The sequence below is a fragment of the Molothrus aeneus genome, chromosome 6 (assembly GCF_037042795.1).
Source record: "Molothrus aeneus isolate 106 chromosome 6, BPBGC_Maene_1.0, whole genome shotgun sequence".
NCBI classification, from domain to species: domain Eukaryota; kingdom Metazoa; phylum Chordata; class Aves; order Passeriformes; family Icteridae; genus Molothrus; species Molothrus aeneus.
Window position 1 is genome coordinate 20,902,143 of NC_089651.1, and position 21,006 is coordinate 20,923,148.

General features: G+C 37.1%; 1 protein-coding gene across 6 annotated transcripts in view; it reads right to left on the reverse strand.

The window, feature by feature from the left end:
• The window catches only part of LRRC4C (leucine rich repeat containing 4C), a 483,508-nt gene that overhangs the window by 82,214 nt on the left and 380,288 nt on the right, over positions 1-21,006 (reverse strand). For 4 of the 6 annotated variants that reach the window (XM_066551192.1, XM_066551187.1, XM_066551190.1 and 1 more), the window contains 2 exons: positions 15,732-15,817; positions 14,390-14,527 (listed from right to left, as the gene is read on the reverse strand). The gene's annotated coding sequence lies outside the window, so the exon portion shown is untranslated. Of the gene's footprint in view, positions 1-6,470; positions 8,382-14,389; positions 14,528-15,731; positions 15,818-21,006 lie in introns of those variants that run through there. The other 2 variants (XM_066551193.1, XM_066551189.1) reach the window with 1 other exon arrangement.

A 21,006-nucleotide genomic window follows, 5' to 3' on the forward strand; every position in this document is an offset into this window, starting at 1 on the left:
TTCTGTCCCTGTAAAACCTCTTCTAGCCTCTTTTAAAATAAAAACTATAGCATTTTTGCTAAAATGATTCTAACATGTCACAATATTCAGTTATTGACATGTGTAATCAATACACAGAGATTACACCATCTTAAGGCTGAGAATTCAGACCTAAAATATCTAACTTTAAAAACAGCTGCTTTTGTTAATATAAGATCAGGTTTTGCTGTTGCAGTGAGATTAATTCATCAATTATTCCATTACACACTGACAAAAAAGATGCACTAACACCTAGAATGTCAGCAGGGATGGCAAAGGAGCATAGAGCCTTTGGAAATTCTGAAACTTGTAGCATATTAACTCAACATGACATTCGGATCATCTTTTTATATCTGTAAATATAAAAACGTATTTGATTATTTAGCTCTGGAAATAAAGAAAAAAGAAACCAAAAACCTACAGAGCAAGATCTGTCCTGCTGAAGTAATTACTAAATATTTTATTGAGATCAATTGGAGCAAATCTGGCTTTATGTTCCCACAATGACAAAAGAAAATAAATGTAAAAGGAATTAAACTGGTTGCATGGAAGGGCTATTACAGAGCCAACTAGTTCATACACTTTACAATGCTAAATGATGACTAAAAAATGAGCAATAGTGAATAAAAAAACACCAATTCTTTTAATTAATTCCTGCAAGACAAAATTCTCACTTATACCAGTTCATGGAGAGACTGTCACCCTCTTCTCTTACATGAACAGTCCACTAATAGCTGTTTTTGGAGATTTACAAGAAAGTTAAATGTTGCTTTATAGCTGATGAGGATTCAGTATGATGAAAATTTCCTCCTCTATTCCTTACCATCATAATTTCCAATTAAGACAATGGAACCTGATGATCTTCAGTAACTTGATGAGTGGGCACAGTGCATGAGAAGTGAGGTGAGTAGCTCCCATCCCAGCCACGGGTGGCCACCTTTTTGCCATTGCAAGGTTTCTGGGGTAAGTTCAAAGCACATGAACAGAATTAGTGCCTGCTTAAGATCTTAAGATAGTCTTCAGCTGAAGATCACGTCTAAGGTGTGATGATAAGCAGTGTGAGGAAACCTGCACCGTTATGACTCTTGCTGCACCCCCACAAGGATAACCAGGCTCTTGTGTGCTTGGCTTTATTTCCCATGTAACACAGCATGGGAGGGAAGAGATTATTGCCATGAAAGTGAAGAGAGGTTTGTAAGCAAAATCAAAATGTGCTGCAGATCTGAAGGAAACTAATACTTTCTGAAACTTACTACCACTGTTTTTCAGCATCAGGTCAGATCCTTTGGGCAATGACTCTTATATGTATGGTGAAATAAAAGCACCAACTCCTGGGCCTTCTAGAAGTCAGTCATACTGTAGTGTCTGTACAAATATGAAAGGAAATCACATCCACATTCCTGAGGACAATTTTAATGCACAGGATTATATGAATCCCATAATCCCATAGTTGTTAACTAACTGATCCCTCAAACACAAAGAGCATTAATGAATGCTCTGAATTGCTGCTCATTTGGAGAGAAAACATTATTTATTTAACTTATCTTGCTGTGAAACTTCTGAGTATCTAGTTGCAAGTGAAATAGTTGATGGAATATTTTGCCTTGTTTTGAGGGTGCTTGGTTTCCTTTTTAATTCTGCTGGTTCCTGGTTATATTGCTCCCCCACAGTACAACATAACGAGTACAAGCTTGGCAGCAAAACTATGGCAGATTTTATTCATTGGTCTAATGCTGCCTCTCTCTCTTTCACAAGCAGCAAAGGTAAATCTCGTCTTGGCACAGTGAAAACAGAATTTCAAGATATATGTTAGTATTTAAATTTACACAAGCTATGGTATATACCTGAAATGCATTTTAATATGCCCAAGGAATAGATCCAGTCCTGGAACGTTCATTGTTGTTTCTAATTGTCAGCGACTGCTACACTTTGCTTGCCTGCAGCTATCCAATTAACATATCACCACTACAGAAAATATTGTAATATGCTCCATGTCCTAACAACAACAAGTCTCACACTCCAATTCTATCCAACAATTTTCTTCTAACTGGGTTTCCAACATGTTAGCAAGTATCAGTGAAGATATACAGGCATATATGCCATCAGATAATGCAGCTTGCAAACACCTTTTCCTATTGCTGTGCAAAGTTCTGCTGTGGAGATATTCCTGGTAGTTTAAAATATCGAAAAAGACAGAGAGAGAGGGAGATTGAGAGAGAGAGAGAAGCAAAGCTCAACTCCAGAAGAGGAAAACATGTAACTTGTGCCCCGAGATATCGCTATGGCAACATTTAAACAATGAACAGAAAGCCCTGCAGGATTCTGCTCTCGCTTCCTTGGATACCAAATGTAAATCCTGATTCTCTTTTATTGTGTGCATGCACAAGCTTCTGATTTTTGCCTTTTTCACTAACAGATAGCAAAATAGCCAGGCCCCCTGCCAGGAACTACGCATTAATTCACTTCCCTGTATTGCACTTCCATGTATTGTGAATATGCAAGCAAAACACACCACTGGCATAATCATCTCCCTTCTTGTGTCCCCATTTCTACTCCTTAGGATCAAAAACATGACCATGAGAGTACAGTTAAATAACAGGTCCTTTTTTTTTTTTTTTGCGAATAAAGTCATCAAATGAACCACACTAAAGTGTCACAAGCTAATCCCCAATGCCTTCTGCCATGACAGGAAGTAGAGGCAGGATCCTTTCCAAAGGCTGCTCCTTCTCTAAGCTGCTAGAGTCAAGCATGCTGCAAGGCCACCTTCCAGATCAGTATGGCTGCTTCTATTTCTAAATTCTTCTCATCTGAGTTATCCTGTGGGGGCTGAAGGAGGCTGCTTTTTGTTTATGACTTTCACAGAGCAGCTGGTAATGGGATGAAAGGCCCCTGAGAATACTAACTCGAAATCCAGTCAGCTTCACTACTCTAGAAAATACTTAGCAGGTTCCAACATGAATATCTTCAGAGTAATTTTCATCCAAGACTGGAAATGTCACTAATTCCATCACCCTTCCTTCTCCCCTCGTTTCCTCACTAGCCATCAAAAACAAAAGCATATCTCAAAGCCAACACAAAGCCACTCTGGCAAGACAGAGATGGAGGCTCTCTCTCTCTCACACTGCTGCTGAGTGCACAGTGAACTCCTTCAGTGAATATGCTGCAACTTGGCTAGCCTGGCTTGGGATTTTTCACCAGCAACAAGCTCTCTCAAAATGTGCTAAAATCCTGTCTTGAGCCCCATCCAAAATCTTCCTGCCTCATATTGCAACAGCAAGAATCTTCACATCAAATAGGAGACAGTTTTTTAGGTCACAGGCAAATAATTTTAAAGCCTACAGATAGGAAGCCATAGCAACACTTCTGGAATCCCTTTGTTTTTCTCCAGTCCCACATAATTTCTTGTATTGGCTCACATCTACCGCATTTTTTCCTTGGGTCTCACCTAATTTAAAAGCTCATTTTTCACTTGTCAGTGGTATCAGGCTGGGAGATACTGTGACACAATTTGCCGCTCCAGCAAACTGAACCTGCTTCAATTCTAGATCAGTACAAATCATTCCTGACATAAGAAAAGACATAGAGTAGCCACCCCCTTGCATTAAAAACTTACACTTTGCCTCAAGTTTGAGGTTTGATCTCCGACCTTCTGGAAAACAATTACACCAAGCAGAGCAGGACCTTCCAATGCAGCTTTATCTTTCTCCCTGCATTTAGTCCCTAAATATACACATAATTGTTCCCTGTACAGTGCTAAAATCCCAGCTTCCTGGGGTCACTACCAAAAATATCATCCTGGTTTGAAGAGGCAATCAATCATCATGGTTTGAAGAGGAGACAGCCCTCAGGACCAGCATATGCCACTGAATGACACACCTGTGAGGGAAGTAGCAGAGACAGCCAGCTCCTGCCTCTGGTTGAGGAGATATGTTGCTTCCACTTGGCTGGATGTTTGGATTAATATTTAGGCTATTTATTTTATGATCAGCCCTTTGGGCTCTGGATAAGCCTCAGCACAAATACTGAGAAATGCTATACTCATTCCCACTTTGATATTGAAGGAGTTAAACTCTGGGCTGTTCCATGTGTCTTTTGGCTACTGTATTAAGTGAATGATTCACTGAAGTGTGAAACTGTTGCCTCTTTGGAAGCAGACACATATCTCTAGCTTTTTAATGTTGATAAGGTTTGCCTATTTCAGCCCAAACTGGTGACTAAATTTTCCCAGTGCTTCTTTATCATGTCAAGAAAATACTCCTGCTAGTTATTGTACAAAATGAATGGGGCACCTATGACAGCTTTCTATTGGCAAAAACTGGAGTTGCTGTATCAAATTTTCTGTTTATGTGTTCACTTGAGAGCAATCCAGGGAAAAGGTTGGAGATGCCTTTTCCTTAGCCAGCTTCTTTTTCCTCCAGTAATTACTGAGCAGCAGCTTAACATAAATTTAGCTTTTCTGTTGCTGCAACTACTGATGTAAGTGTAGCCCACAACAGGGCACAGACTTATCATGATACATAAAGGAATAAACAAGAGAGAGTTTTGCACTTGTTTGCAGATGCTGACAAACTTATTACCCATTTAGTGTCCCACCAGGAAACATGGGCCCAGAGAAAAAAAAAGGAGGCTAAAGCACTTCACACTAAAACAATTTAGCTATATTGAGACGGATGAGAGCAATTGGAGCTGGAAGGAACAATTTTTGCTGTGCCTGCTTCCTTCTTTTCCTGAACACAACTGCACAAAGGGTCGGATTTGTTCGCGTGGCCAAACAAAAACTCACAGAGATTTCCTTAGGTGCAGAATTGATTAAGCCTTCTCAAATAGCCTATGTTTAAGAGGCATGACCTCCAAACAGAATCACATGGGACACATTTGAGGGGCAGAAGTTCTCATTTCCATTACACCAAAAGATTCAGGACATTTACATGAAGTAACAGTAGTGATGTAAGTGAATGAAGAAAGGGGGAAAAAACAAAGAGGCTAATATTGGTTTATGTATTTATCCAGGGAAGTTACAGCCCTTTTTTGTGTTTCATGCAGGCAGCTTGTGAAGTGAGAAATACTGCCAGAAATTAAAAGAGCTAAAATCTGGATCTACCAACACTTCTTTCCTACCTGACCGCTCTCCCCTTCTCCAGAATATTGCTGCTAGAGAAAAGTAAAATGAGTGGCAAAGCTAGTTCTGCACCTTGCCTGCAAAAAGAACTCAACAAAAACCCTTTCCTATTCAATGGTTCATTTAATTAGCTGTTTCTCCCTCTCATTCTGCACCAGTTTTGGCCTAATACCTTCAGCTGGAACCTTAATATGTGAAGGCCAAGGTTGAAGAGGGCAGAGGTGAGGAGGACAGAAAGGGAAGTAAAAGAAAGAAAACTCCCTACTCACAAGCTATGCAGTCATGCCAGGAGAGGGGACGGAAGTGACACTCTTCCCCACAGGAAAACATGGACCTCTATTTTAAACATCACGTTATCCTCCCTTTATTCCACACTCCCACACGACATTTTTCCAGGAAGGGAGAGATATTTACTGGTCTGCTACACAACATCACTAATTTCTGAAGCCCACCATTTACAAGCCACTTTTTAATTATTTTCATTACCAGCATAATAAAGAAAGTCTCCTGACACCTCAGAATCCTCTCACTGCTTGTCAATCAAAGTAAATCTCTTTTAACTGCAATGAAAGTCCAAGGGAAGCCTGAAGGATTCACCACAAAATCACAAAGAATTTCCTAGGAGATCCAGAGGGTATGGGTGGCCAGTACAGCAGTTCCCTAAACTCCTCTTCAATAGGAGAATATCCTCTCTCTGCGTATTACTGTCCTTTCTTAGCAATGTGGTGTAAAATATGTAATTTCTCTTGGAGCTGCATCTCAAAATCCATTAAAAGCCCCTGCCCCACACCCCCCCACTCCCGCCAAAAGCCATCCTTCACCTCCCTGCTTAATTATAAAATGTTCCTGTAAATACACCATATTGATCTGCAATGTCAGACTGGATACCAGCATTCAAAATAGAGCCTTGAACTATTTTAAACACTTAGTAAATAAATAAACCTCCTCTGTGCATCTAATTCCATGCAACTTGCATCTGTTTGTAGAGACTGGGCAACCAGGCAGCACCCCCCACTCACTGCAAGGGCTTTCTTAAAAGATTTCTTTGCTAGCAAACGTTTACAAATGCTATAGAGACACACAGGCAGGTGTCGGTAACACCCTACACCAAGGCTCGAGTTTTAGGAATTTGAGCTACTGTGAGAATTCAGTTCTATTCTCATTCCTTCCCTTCTCTCTTCCCAACCGCCCCCTTCCAGCCATTATCAAAATACAGTCAGGTTCTTTATTCAGGTGGGGGGAAAGACCGAGAAAAGAGGAATAAGGATGAAAGAAGAAAGGCAATGGGGCATATTTCCTTTTCCAAAAATAATAAAATTAAAAGTGTACTCACTGTTTTCCTCAAAGACTATCCAGCTGGAAATCCGAGTGATTATGAAAAACCAGGGTGGGGGAGGGGTTAGAAAACTATTTCATTTCAGCAACCAAAACAAAATTAAAAACAAGAAAGGAAATTAAAAAAAAAGGATATCCAATTGCAATTTCCCAGCAATTTCAGTCCATACAGGTGCCAATCCAACCCAACACTGCTGAACTCTCCCCTCTGGCAATTTGCTTTCTTCTTCTCTGTCCTTATTTTCTCGGTGGCTTTCAACTTTTCTGCTTAAAATTTCTGTAGTAGTAATGTTGATGGTTGCCTCCACTGAAGAGTAGTGGTTTAAAATAACAGGAAAAAAACAAAAATCCTTGAGAAGGATGAATGGTCCTTTTCCTTTCTGAAACTTTTCATTCCACTGTGGATCATTTGCCTAATTTCCTTTTTCTGAGGTTTTCTGCCTCTCTGGCTCCACTGCTCCCCATTGCTCTCTATTTGTTTTTTCTCTGGAGAGCAGAAATAACTGTATTTCCTTTTAAGCAATCCTCCATCTGCATTCTTTTAATGTAATTTTGTTGTGACACTTAGGATCCAGGTCTTGCCAGACAATTTTCTTTTTGCTCCTTCTTTGCTGCACTATCAATTATCCAATCCATGTGTCTCCACATTAGAGTGGGGATTCCCATTCTTATTTTCCTCTATACCCCCACACTCCTTTAGAGAAGAATCTCCTCTTGCATTTAAATTTTTATTCCTGTCTGTCAAAACAATAAAGTTTTAGTCTCTCTCCCCCCTCTCCAAAGATCTGATTAGATTTCCAATCACAACCCAGTGCGCAATTGGATTTTTGATTTCGGCAAGAAGCCAGCAATCCACAGCATCAGCACCCTCTCCTTGTTTCAAACTCCACGTTATATCCTTTTGCCTTCCCTCCAACTCCTCTGCATTTTCATAATTTCACATTAAATGAAATGAAGAAGAGAGGGAGTAGAGAAAGATTCAAGGCTCCCACCAGCTGTCAAGGATAAATCCATCACCTCGTTATTTTTTAAACACTTGGGATGGGTATTTTTAATGCCCACTCTCGCCTTTCCCCCCCCCCCCACTTTTCAAAATCCTTCAGACGTTAAAACTCCCCCGATAGGGCACAAAGAAACCGAGAAGATGTGATTTGTCCTTTTAGCTGTAAATTTCAGAAGCATACTTTGCTTTTCATTTTAGCTTCCTCTCCATCTTTTGTCCAGCAGCTCTATGAATCCAGAAGCACTGAGACAGATAAACTTCTATTTCTTTGAGGAGAGAGAGAGAAAGAGAGAGAGGAAAAAGGATAAAAGCTCTCCCGTCTCTGCCTCCTTTTTCCTCCCTTTCTGTGTTTCAATGCAGGTCTGATCTCATTTCCAAGCTGAGCCTGGTGTATTTCAGATGTACAAGTTGGATTTCCCTTCTGCACGGCAGTGAGTTAGTCTCCCATCTTCTTCCACAAGCCAGTTATCTTCCCCCTTTTCTTCCTTCCTTCCTTCCTGCCTCCCTCCCTTCCAAGATGACACAGTCCCAGGAGCGCAGCCGCTTCTTTCAGCTTTTAGTTTCATCCCTGACATGCATAGCCCTTTGCACAGCCGAAACGCTTCCCTCCTCCTATGAGCTGCAGCTTGAATTCTGCCCGTGTGAGCATGTAGGGACGCATGTACGTGTATATCCAGTTCCTGACAGCTGCTGTTGTTGCTGGGAGTAGCTCCGCTTTTCAGTCGCTCTGGCTTTCTCTTACTCCCCACCTTTCAGTGGCACCCTAGGATTAGCAAATGTCCCAGGGCTGGTCGCTCTGGCTACACTCCTCCTTCTCCCCTTCCGTTCTCTCCCCTCTTCCTCTGTTGCGGTTTGTTTTTTTTTTTTTTTTCCTTCTTTCTTTCCTCCCTCTCTCCCCTTCTTCTCTCCCCCCTTCCCTTTTTCTTTGCTTGTGATCAGTAAAATACAATTACCCAATTACCTCCCATCATCTTAGCACTGATTGGTCAATTGCATTAACACTTGATGTCAGGGAAAGGGGCCGGGAGTTGCTCCGACGTGGCATTGCTGCCACCTGCTTGACAGACTGGGAACAAACTCAGGGTTACCTTAAGAAATCTCCAAGTCAGAAAGCAGTAATTGAAAAACAAGGGATCATCTTAAGGAAAGGAATGTCAAAACTCATTTTCTTAAAAGCCTGCCTGATTCTGACAGTTCAACCAGTATTCTCAGGTTCCAGCCTAGCCGATGAGGCAGAGTAAATGACAGCAAGATGAAATGAGGTATAAAGTTGTCTGCAAAAGAAGTACAGGGCAACCAGTATTCACAGGCACCAGCTCTGGCCACCAATGTAGAGGCGCAATAGTAATATGAAACAAGGTATAAAGTTATCTTTGCAAAAACTGTAACAATTAAAATAATTTGCATTGAAAGACAATCTGTTTTCCAATTACAGAAATCAATGTTTGTTTAAAACTTGTATGCACATAAAAATTACCTAAAATTCCATTTTGGCAGCTGTTCAAGGGCAAAAGCCCTTTGAACAGCTTCAAGGTTTCAATGAGTTTAAGTCCTACCTTCAGTAAGCTGTGACAGAAATGCAGCAATGCAACATCTGGGTTCGCCTATCAAATCTGCCACAGTTTGATTAGAATGACTTCAGACATGCATTTTGGAGTTTTCTGAACTGGCTCTCTAATTTGAGTTACTGAAATACTGACATGTTTTTTGTGCTCTTACTTTCTTACCCAGGTATGTTAGATGCACTTATCTATATTACCTAAAGTGCTCAGAATTGGGCTTATGTCTTGTTTCTCTCAGGGATCTAAGTTCAATGGAAATTTTACAGAAAATTTTGTATGTGTAAGGTCAGATACAATACTCACTTCATGGAAACAGAAAATGGGCGATGTATGTGCTGGCATTTGTCTCTCTTAAAATCAGAAAGATATTATTTATAGATCCAACTCCTCCATACAACTCAAAAAAAAAAGTCAGGTGCTTTAATGGTAATTATAGCAAACTTCAAATATTAAGCAGTAACTGAGTTATTCCATGCACATAGTAACATAACTAGCTCTTTGCTCAGTCCTCCCTCAAATAGTAAAGATATGTTTGGTATCCTTACTCAGGCTTCAGCTTTTGTGTGAAATTGACATATGTGAATATAAAATAAAGTGTAAGTTCTATGTCATATTAGAAGTTTTTCCAGAATTACAAAATCCATAAGCTAGCTGAATTCAGTCAAGTAACACTTACTGAATCATTAACATTGACTTTCAGATTTATTCTACTGACTCAACAGGCTTTCTGATGAGAAGGTCCTACTAGATATAAGTTAAGCAACTGGAACTGGGTGCATTTATCATCTGATCTTACTATCCCTGAAATCAGTGGAAAACACAAATTACCTGCAATGGGTGAAAGGCTGAGTGTGTAGCAATAATAAATAACCCAAACCTAGAAGTCTTTCAATTATGCTGAAAAAGTCTCTGGGTTTTTTTGAGGAAGGTTGCAAGTGTGGTAGGACATGAAGTAACAAGTTCCTTGCTGACAAGTAACAATCTTTTTCTCAGTTGGTGAGCTTATTTTGTTCCTGTCTGATTCACTGATGCTGCTGGTGTATTTTGGGTCTACAAACATCTTATGAGAGTCTTTTTCTTTTAACTATTCAAAATCCAAAAAACCACAAGGTTGCTCCTTTTCCCAGAAGGATAAAAACAAAACAGTCTAATATGTTTCCTCCACTGTTTTTTCAAGAAGTTCCTGAAAAAATTCTTGCTACTATTAAAGAATCTGTGAGTGAAAGCGAAGGTTTCTATAACTGAATTAAACAAATATACAGGTGCAGAAGATACACAATTTTGGGCATCCAATCAGACTCTAAGACAGAAAGTCTGCTGTAGCTACAGTATCTCTGTTGATTCAAAGTGATACTTATGATAGAAATATGTGCATTTTCAAATGACATCAAAGTACACATTTCCAACAGATAACTGCTTAAATATATTACATATCTTTCTATATACAAAGATAATATATTTGCTGGCATATGTGTGGCTAAACAAAAAAATATCAAAACTGCAACATGGTCTAGGCTATGATATGATCTCAAAGTTTCTTATCTTTAATACATCAATTAGGCTTTATCACCCAATAAACATAGAAGATAGTGTGATTAGTTTCTTAGAACATAACTTTAAAGCAATCTAGTTTGCAATATTTACAGGATAATATTCCATGCTACATGAAAAAGTAAATATCCTTATACTAAACAAAATAAAAAAATATAATTGAATTTATCTGTTTTAGAAGCATATATTTCACACATGTGTGAAACCTATTTAAAATAAATATTTTGGTACTATCACAATAACTCATTTTTTAATCAAATGTTAAAAGGCTATCATAACTCTGGAGAGAACTGTTACATTTTTCCTCCAGCACATTATATATTGTTGCCTTGAAACACTGATGTTTTTCTATTGCCTTCAATCTTGCCCAGTCCTGAGTATGGAAGGATAACAAGATTCAAATGTATGTACTGGCAAATATTCACATCATAAACACGAAGAACAGATTGTTATAAAGATTGCTAGATAGATTGTTTCCTTTCCAGCAGACAAGGCCAGCTACAGAGCTCTGTGTATGACTAACACTGGAAGAGAGTAGTGGAAATGACCAAACATTCACAATATTCAGTCATTTGGTGGAAGATAAATGTGGCTAAAGACTAAGAGAAAAGGATTCTGACCCTAAACAGAGGAGAAGAGGAACATTGTAATTGAATTAACAAAACCAAATTTTGACAGAAAAAACAGTAAAACAGATTGCTTTACTTAGACAAAGTGAAAACAATTGCAACATTTTCCTAAGTCAGTTGACAGTCCCACCATCCTTTTAAATAAAAATTAGGAAATCATAAATAAAATAAAATATTATTCTTTCTATTTTGTCTAGTTTTGCTGACAAGAATATGTTTGCATATGGAGAGAGTACTTGAATTCTGTTATAGCTTTCTACTTTCAAATACTTTTGACTGCACAGATCTAGGATCAAGTTTATTAATCAATTCATTAATTCAATGGATCTCCTAAAACTCTCAGACTATATAAAATATATCATATATAATCTAAAAGAAATAACGTAAATATTCTATTGTAATTGGAGCCCACAGTACATAATTTCTTGTTTATGTGATTTCACTGATTATTGTTTAATTTTTTTTTAATACAAAAAGCAGTAAAATCAGGTGCATACCATCAAAATTAGCAATTGAATGATACTGCCTCATTTATTAATTTTCATGGGCTTTTTTTCCCTGATGCTTACAGTTCTAGTGAGTTTTTTTTTTTTTTGCAAGTAATTTCTACTGGGTCATAGCAGCTTGGAAGAAGTAAAAGAAAAGATATCTTCCTCCCAGGAAAATCTAGATAAAACCACAGCATGTGATTTTGGCACAGAGATGTGTACCTGACTGTTCAATAAACTAATCTCTTCATAATATCATAATAACAACTGTTTCTGATAAAGATGGAACTGAATGGTGGGGTTTCTTGTTTACATTTGAAGGGAACCACATTCTCAAAACTTCCATATATTTATTGCATGTTTCTTGTGCAGTTGGGTAAATAAGACAAATTTAGAATTGTTGTACATTTATACAAATTTTCATCTTCCATGTTAACCATCCATGACTGAAAACAGCCTGCTGTTTGGAGAGACTTTCTAGAATTTCTTCTTATGGAACGGAATCACTTGTTGTCAAATTTTCTGTTATGCAGAGACAAAACCATTTCCCCAAGCTGTTCAAGAGACCTAATGTTATCCTGGGCTGCACCAGGCAAAGCATTGCCAACAGGTGGAGGGAGGTGATTCTTCCCCTCTGCTCGGCCCCAGAGAGGTCACACCTGGAGTGCTGTGTCCAGATCTGAGCTGCTCACCACAAGAGAGACATGGACAGAATGGATAGTCCAACAAGGCAGTATAAGGACAACATATTGGATCATTTTCCTGTGGGCAAAGGTTGGAAGAACTGAGACTCTTTAGCCTGAAGAACAGGAGGCTTGGTGGAATCTTATTAATGTCTACATGTGCATGAAGGAAGGGTGCAAAGGGGACAGAGACGAGACAGTGATGCCCAGTGACAGAACCACAGGCAGTGGGCACACACTGAAACACCAGAGGTTCCCTCTGAATATCATGAAACATTTTTTACTATGACACTAAGAGCACTGGCACAGGTTGCCCAGGGAGGTTGTGGAGTCTTCCCCCCCATGGTAATATTCAGAAGCCATCTGGACACGACACCAAGCAACTTGCTCCAGGTGAACCTGCTTGAGCAGTGGGGATAGGCTATCTGACCTTAGAAGGTCCCTTCCACCCTCCAGTATTCTATGATTCTGCAATTTAACAGTCCATAGAAGTATTTACATAAAAGGAAAATAAGAAACTTCATATTTAACTGGTAAAAATATTTTTTCTAAAGTGCTCTTAGATTCTCATTTACTGTGGGCTTATGAGAGTTATGTGCTTAGCATTCAACTCTGCACTAGCCGAGGGTCTCTTTTGTTTTCTAAAATGAATTATGCTTTGAGGAAAAAAAATGTGAGGAAGAAAAAAGGTAAACGTTTCCTAATTCAGGTCTTGGAATTGTGTTGCAATTCTGAGTAGGACATATAAATTTCAAGGGTTTTCACCATATAGCTGTTCTGAGAATAGTACCCAAATCCTGTGATTTTCTTATGCTACTAATTTAAGGCTTAGAATTTGGATTGAGAAGAATTCTCTCCTTTCTAGGACTGAGCATCATTGACATTAAGCTGTCATGAATTCATTCCATAGGGAGGAATTACTCCTTTCATTTCAATGGACCATCTCCAGATTAATGCAGGTGTAAATGAGAATAGAGCATTCTTTATTTTATATCCATGGCCCATTTAATATGTACTTGGTTTTCGAAACCACACAATTATATAATCATTGAGATTGGAAAAAGTTAGTAGAGTAAAAAAGAGGGACAGTTTCTTTTAAATTAAATTTTTGAGAATGAAAATTTAAGAATATAGACAACTAGATTTGGGCAGGAATGATACATCAGTTTGAAAATAATATCTTTATAGTGTGACAGCCTTTTTTCCCTCAGTGAATATTAAATAGCAAAAATATGATACTTTGACACAGAGATGAATGTATCAGACATGCTAATTTCTTCTCCTGTGGAGTTATTGTGACTGGAAAATACAATTTCCACATATTGAGAATTAAATCCTAACCACATATACTTCAAAACTTTAATGAGGGACAACCTAGCAGCCGTATTTTCCCACCTTGTCCTTATGCTTAGCATTTATTTAAAGTGAAATTCTGATACAGGGAAAAGATTTACAATTTAACTTCTGAGCCAAAGAAAAGGTAACATCCAAGATCTCTAAATTTTCATCACAACAAGCAGGATGGTTTGCTTTAACCATGCAAAGAAAGTTACAGCTTTCAATAAATTGGGGAGGAAAATAAATGTTGCATAGAGAGGGAAAATTGTCAAAGAGGAGAAAATAAGAAAATTTTGTGGCATAAATAACATTTCCAAAGCAGATAAATTTAATTTTCAAGATCTCTTTTCAGGTACATATAAAATAAATTACTTCAGCTAAGTATCTTCAGCATCTTCTATTCCTATGTCCAATATAGGGAATCATCTGTACATGAGAAAATATTTTCACTTCATCCTCATTTGTCAATATGAAAAAACCCTGTACCTACGTAGCAATTTTTTTTTCTACTCCCTTTTCCTTTTATTTTTTTTTCTCCTCAAGTACTAATGGCTCATCCTTGGCTACCAGTAAACAACCTAAGCTTTTTTTTTTCCAGATTTGTCTAAATTCAAATGGATTGAAATACTACAATGCATATTATATAAGGACCTGATTTCTTACCGTTGGTGCTTGTAGGACTGCTGCTAGTGATGTGGGCATCAAAAGTGTTATAGCCAGGACTCACTGGAATTGTATTTCCAGAGTCTTTGCATGATCTCAAGATGGGCTGTTTGACTCTCTCCACACCTGCCTCTCTACCTGTAAAATGGAAATAATACTTACTGCATGTGTTAAACAGGAAGGACTCACCTTTATTTGGGGACTGTAAAGTCTTCCAGTAGTGTCTGTGCATGACCCAACCCCATAATCACCACATGATGTGCACTACACCAGGCAAGGCAGATTGGAAAATATAAGGTAAAAAAGTCATCCCTCTAAATAATTATAATTCTTTTCTGTACCCTAGCAGTCAATACCTGATATCAAATAAATTAAGATGCCTGAGTGTGTTATAGTATAAATGTAAATTGACAGATGTTGGCATAAACTAGAAGGATGTGAAGTCAGAAAACAATTTAGGACCTAGAAATGAACAAAGGCAAGAAGTACTGTATTTATACTCACTAATGTTCTGAACTATGGTATAGGTTACTTAAAACAATTACTCTTCACCTTTAATTTCTCTGAATTTTCTCATCAGGTGCTCAGCTCTCCCTTCTATCTCCACAAACACATTAAAACTTTACATCATTTAAAGGGCATATGAAACACCTAATCATCTTTCAGTATGACCTTAGAGAGATGGATGAAACACTACAAGACAATGCTGAGCCTCTTGAAACTCTTTTGGAATTGACTGGGTTACTGCCACTCTAGAACAGACCAACAGCCTGCCTAGTCCACTGTATTGTCACTTCTAAAAAGAAGACAAGATTGTTCCATAACTTTCGCTTCACAAAGCACTATAAGCAGAAGAACAGCCAAGACCAATTTTCATTGGAGTTGCACTTAAGCCCTGGAAATGTTACAAGTGGAAAAGATAACTCTTAATTTTGGAGACAATGAGAGGAAACAGGTTTAATACAAATAAACTTCTTTGTCCCCATCAGGGCAGGATCCTTTGAAAAGTTCTTAAAAAATCTGTGGTTGAGAACTTTTCTCATTCTTTATTTACCCCATATTAGACACCCTAATAAGAAGAAATGCCATCAGTCACAAGTGGTGATTGTGATGGCAAGAATAATGATTATTTAAAGAATATTTCTTTTCTTAAAAAATATTTTAAATATTCCAATTACTATTTTATTTTTATTGTATTAATAAACAATATTTTCTTCTTAATTATTTTTTATTCAGTGATAATTTAGGCTAAATTAGTTTTCCTACAAACTCTCTGAATTTCATTCCCAGGTGGAATGGTACTAAATATTAAATCAATACTAAGTATTAAATCAATACTCACCTTACTGAATCACATCTGATCTTCAAGGTCTTGGGAAGAGTTTCTTGTTAAAACGATTACTTCTGGTGATGAACAGGATAAAACACCTGTAAGGGATGTAACATTGTTTTAAGATGCACATCATGATAATTATAGATTGTTTGTGTGTGGGGAAAAAAGCAAAGGAACCACAAGATGTGATGCACAGAAGTCTGGATTTGATCCAGAGTTATACTAAATGTTTTTTGGTTTTTCAGACCTTCTATTTCTCTCTCCTTGCACTTTTCTCCTAGCTTAGATTGAGGCTGCATTTCCTTTAAATTTTATTTCCTTTACACTCCTTTGTGCATGTCAGTGGAAGTATAAAATATAAAAAAATCTATAAGAGATAAGGACCACCACTAGCTTCAAAAATCACAGTACTGATAGTCTCTGAACAATAAGAAGGGCTAATATTAAAAAAATTAGAATAAGAGGCTGAAGACAAATTTCCAAAAGTTCGTCAAAACTTAATGGAAAACACATTTTGTAAAAATCAGGAGGTCAAGGGAAATGACCTTTCACTTAAAATGTTTCAAGTGGGCCTTATTTTCAAAAGCAGCACAGCAATATTTGCTAAATCCAGCTCCAGTTAAAATGTGTTCTCCAAAGATGAGCCAACTACAATGAGTCATCACTTTTGGAAAACACATTTAGTAACTCCATCCATGAAGGCATAGAATTGGAAGCAGGAATTAACCATCTATAATACTAAAGCAGATACAGTACATTTTACTAGCATTTCATTTCTGGAAGAGAAATTTAGAAGAAAATATTAGGTTCAAAGAAAAATTTTAATGCAATCTCTCAAAAAGATTGAGGTTGCAAAAGCTGTTTCAATTTCATATTAAAATATGTCCCAAGAAATATGATAATTAAAGACAAATCGGTTTGGTTTTTTTATTTAATTCTCCTGCCCTCAGGTTTTTTAGGAAAATAAATACAAACAAAAAAGAAATCTATCCCTTGTTATTTATTGATATGAAAACAATCAATATGTGGTTTCAATGTGGTCTTCCTTACAGAATTGTTGTCCCTTAGCATTTTTTTGAGAATTGACATAGCTATTGAAAATCACAGAATGGTATGTAAATTGCTGTTTCTTTTCCTGCATGACTACTGCAGATAGAAGAATCAAAAATTGTTTTGTTTCTGCCTTTTTTTGAGATACATAACCTATGTACATGATGTTTATCATGAAAAATGGAAATGTCTAGATGCTTTAATGTTTGAATGTAATTGACATGGAGGTTTTATAGTTAGAAATATTTAAGGAATAGCTATTTATATAAAAGAATATTCCAAAATGTGTGAGAAATAATTGACAAAATTTAGATATATATTTGAAAATAAACTATATTTTGGATACTAAAAAGTATATATTTTTAGAGAGATTGATGCAGCTTGGTCCTTGAACTCGATAATTTAGGATTTTTTGTTTGTTTGTAGGCAGAGCAGCATTGGCATTGTTCCTATTAAATTAAGGTGTTTAAGATCAAAAATTCTTAAATTCTTATTGCTCACACAAGAATTTGCACTTGCTGAAATTCTTCACTTTAAAATTTTCTGAGCAACATCAGAGCATCACAAAACCTGACTTTATTCTGCAAACAAAGTCTCTAAAAGATATTCTAAAAAGTGCTTAAATGTGTGGATTTGGAAAATTCTGTGATTTACAGATTTTGTCTAAGTGCATTAATCAGCTAACTCCCATATGTTTTCATCTTTAGAAGCCTTCCAGAAAAGAATACTAATTTTTTGTTTCCTAATATAACAGAAATTAATACATGCTAAATGTTTAAGGTCCATTAGTAACCTTGCAGGTAGTCAGCACCATCCAGGTCAGTTTAATCATACTGATATTGATAACTACCCCATTTTTCGAAAGACTTAATTTCTATTCCTTATTTCTTTTGAGCAGAAGAAAACGAGCAGCTTGTCACTATGGTATTAGGTGGGAGGCAGTGCATGGCAAGATATGAGTCAGTCATTAAGCCTGCTGGTCAGTTAAAAAAACCCTAAAAACTCAAAACAAATTGCAGCTTGTCATAATTACTGGGGCAATTCTATGCAGAGAGAATATGCATTAGGCAATTTATTCACAGATGGGAATTTATTTCCAGAATATGCTAATACTAAGACAGGGGATACATTTGAGATACCTCTTCTGTACCTTGCTGCAAAAAAACTTCAAATACCTGCATTTTATATATTCCCACTTTAGCAAACTGATTGATGTTTTTTCTCTGGGCTAGTTCTGTATTATACCAATGCCCATCCTTGGGATTTGATTCTCTAAGATATTTAAGTGGGATATTTATAGGGCAACCATGCTGATGAAGACCTTATATGCTAAGCTCTAGAATGACAAGAATTTCTGCTTTGGTTAAATGAGAGCAAGTATATAAATATACCTCAGCCCTTTGTCACAAATGTGTGTGGGAGAGGCACATTAGGCGAGGTGCTAGAAGTGAGGGGAAGCTCTAACTACTTGCAGCTATGACACATTATTATTCATTGCATGGCATGTCACTCAGACTGTCATAATGCACAGCAGAGAGCATGCACCTTATCAGTGCTCAACAGCACTGAGGGGCTGCAGAAGCACAGGTCATTTGGGGAAAATACCTCTGTAACAATCCAGGCACAAGTTTGCTGCTCTTTGCGAAATGGATCTGGCAACACAAGCAAAGGGATCATCAACTGGTTACTATCAACAAAATTCATCCATTACAAATGGAGACATATCTAAAAGGGCTTCCTGAGGTGGTCAGAATTCTCTGTGCAAAGTAGCCATTAAATATTATCCAACAAGATATATCATCAGTCTTGGAGAAAGTGATCTGAACAAAGAACAGGTAAAATGCTCTAGAAGTTGCATGGGTACCAACGTCAGCACAGTGCTTTGCATTGAGGAAGAAAGGTTAACAAGAGAAGGTAGAATCTGCAGGGTCAGAGAAAGCACATATACAAAACCTAAAATCACCCAGGAAGAATGAAAATAAATAAGTCAGCAAAGGAAATCGGATATAGGCATCAGGTTCAAACACACACACAAAAAACAAATGAGTCACTTAGACAAAGAAGGCAATCTTAATTTCTTGAATATGAAATTATCAATTTATAGATATAAAAAATCAAACTTAGTTTTTATGTATTTGAAAATTAGCTTTTATGAACAAAAATCTAAGTTTTTTTCTGACAAGAATTTGCTTCCTTGAGTATTTGCAAACAATGAAATCACAATGTGCAAGTTTATTTTTCAGGCCCATCTTTAAAATGATTGCAATATTGAGATAACTTCTTCAATTTTTCTGCTTCCTTCTGTTTTCTTTTCCCATACACATTAGCAGTCTCTGTTTAGAGATTTTGGTTTTGGTTGACTTTAAAGTCAGGCTTTAGCAGAAATTCAGAGAATGCTCAAACAGACTTACCAGGTCATAAAACATTACTGCAGTGTGTTGCAACCAACCTTGTGAGAGACTTTCAGGCAGCTGGTATCAGCACTTCCAAACATTATCTATACTTGACTCATTATATTTATTTCAGAATACACTTGATAATATGATAAAAATCGTATGGTAATTTTCCTTGTTAGACCATGAGTTTGAGCAGTAATGATTGAGGTGAAGTGCATTTCCAAGGAAACTATTAAGAGCAACTAATTATCATGCTCCTCTATCAAGAATACCAATTTGTTAGTAGCATTTTAGTATTTATCTATCTATGAAACCCTGTAAACTTATTACCTTTCAATTAAGAAAACACCCACACATTAAGTTGTACTGATGCAGGTCTTTTCATGGCAGTGTGTCTACAATCCATATATAGGAATCATCTCACAGACCCACAAAGCATACCAGCCTCAAAACTTCTGGTAGGTGTTTTGCAATAATTACCACACAGTACTTTCACATCAACAGCGAGAATTGGGATTTGTGTTCAATTTCTTTCAAAATTTTAGTAGGTAAAAGACAATACTGTCACCATCATGTCACCATCTTTCTTTATCATTATTCAAAAGACATTGATGACAAAGGACCTGAACAAAGCTTTCTAACTTGATCAGGAGCTTAATGGTCTAAGCAGTACAAAACATGTTCCTCATTGTCTGACCATTTCCAAACTCACTGAACAATTTTAGAACAACAGTAAGCAAGCAATTTAGAACAACATGGCTGAGGGCAAAGGTGATATGGGAAGGTCAGGATGAATATAAAAATGAAAACTAGAAAGGATTTATGTATTCATATTTTCATTAAAAAGTCAATTTCTTTCAATAAGCACTGCACCATGTATAATTAATTTTTCATAAGATTCAGAATTGTTATCTGACGACTTTCGCCAAACTTTTTATAAAAACTACCTCATCTTTACACTTCTTATTGAACAACCAGGGAAGTTAAAGACAAAGAAGAGAGGAAATATACTGTTGCAGAATGTGATACTCTTCCTAGAACGTTCTTGGTTTGGGTTTTGTTGGTGGTCTCTTTTGGTTTGTTTTGTTTGTTTTTTTGGGTTTTTTTTCCCAATAATATTTACAAGGGACAAATTAAATTACAGAGCTATTACTTTGGAAGGGAAGGGGTCATCCAGTCCAGTGTCCTGCTTCAAATATATCTGATTAGAACGAGTATCTCAAGGCACATCCAGCAGAGACATGCAACACCTACAAGAGCCCACAATGTCTCTGGCATATCTTACCTGTTTTCTAACCATCCCAGAGTTTTAGGGATTTTCCCCCTATAATTAATATGAAAACTGGGAGCTACGGTGAGAAGGAATTGCTTAGGAATATTGTCTATGCTTTCCTGGGAGCTGAATTCAGCATTACAATGCTGGTAGTTGTTGTATATTGAATAGGAACCTACTGCATGGTCTCAGAGGAATAAATAGCACCCATTCTGCAAATCTAGGCACTAGAAATATTTCACAAAATATTATACCTTTAAAAGTAGAATGAAAATATTGAAAAGGCAACCTTAAAACTGGAACAGCAGGATCAAGGTATTAAGAATGATGAGAGAACACTTGTATCCCCAGTACCTCAACAAGTTTATTAGCTAAAGAAGTGATGATCTTTATGCAAGATTGTCAACAGGGCATTATGGGACATCTGGTTTTATTCTCTGAGTTTTATTGATATCCTGCTGTTGCTTGTGATACTCTGGTGTGCTGGATTTATTCACTATTGAAAATAAAGTTAGAATGAATTATCCAACACAAAAATGTTAATCTCAAGTCCCAGTCTTTCAAA